The sequence below is a fragment of the Anopheles darlingi genome, chromosome 3 (assembly GCF_943734745.1).
Source record: "Anopheles darlingi chromosome 3, idAnoDarlMG_H_01, whole genome shotgun sequence".
NCBI lineage: Eukaryota > Metazoa > Arthropoda > Insecta > Diptera > Culicidae > Anopheles > Anopheles darlingi.
The window spans coordinates 20506467-20507338 of NC_064875.1; positions in this window are offsets into that span (position 1 = coordinate 20506467).

An 872-nucleotide genomic window follows, 5' to 3' on the forward strand; every position below is an offset into this window, starting at 1 on the left:
TCGCAACACATCGAACAGATAGATCCTTCCTTGGGATCCTTGGAAGGTGCTGGTATCGAGGAAAAGATTTCAATTCTCTTCCTCAGACCGGACCGGGGGGGGATGCAATTGATGGACCCAACTTATGCGCCTGGAAACTGGAATTATGAAAAACCATAAATCAGGTAGCGCGCGAAGCCAAAATCTTGCTCGCAAGACTGCAGACTGCAACACTCGCGATGCACTCCACTTTTCTGCATTACTTCTGTGGACCACAAGGACCATAAATCGGGATTGTACGGGTACTGTAGTTGGCTGTGCTTTCCGGTACACGCGAAACGAAGGTACACGAAACGGTCATGTTTTTCCGTTAGCGAAACGTGTGGCCGTGTGTTTGCGGTGGCTGCAGAGACTTGCCGCAACCGGGTGTGTGTGTGTGTGTGGATACTGCATTAACCCTCTAAACCAAGGGGTTCCGGCTCCGGAACCCCTTCGCTTTCCCTTGCGCCCCGTGGAAAGAGTTAGATTCAACAGATTTCACTCTCGCGCTGATATCGCCACCGCCACTGATCGCTCGCAGCCCCTTCTACGGGTTCTATAAGGATGCTAAGCGGTGGTGGTGGTGTTGGTGAGTGACACATATGTGCAGAATAATAAAATCCCCAAACAGGATAAATATTTTATCAAACCGAATGATAGAGAGAGGGAGCGGCTAAGGCAACTGTTGATGTTTGCGCTACCACCCCAAACAGCCAACAGCCCCCTTTCCTCTTTCACTTTATGTTGTCTTTATGTGTGCAACATCACAAGCCACCGAGCATGTTTCTCAAAATTTTGACTCCTTCCCCCCCGAACCGAGGTGCCGGATGGGTCATGAGGAGACACACACACAC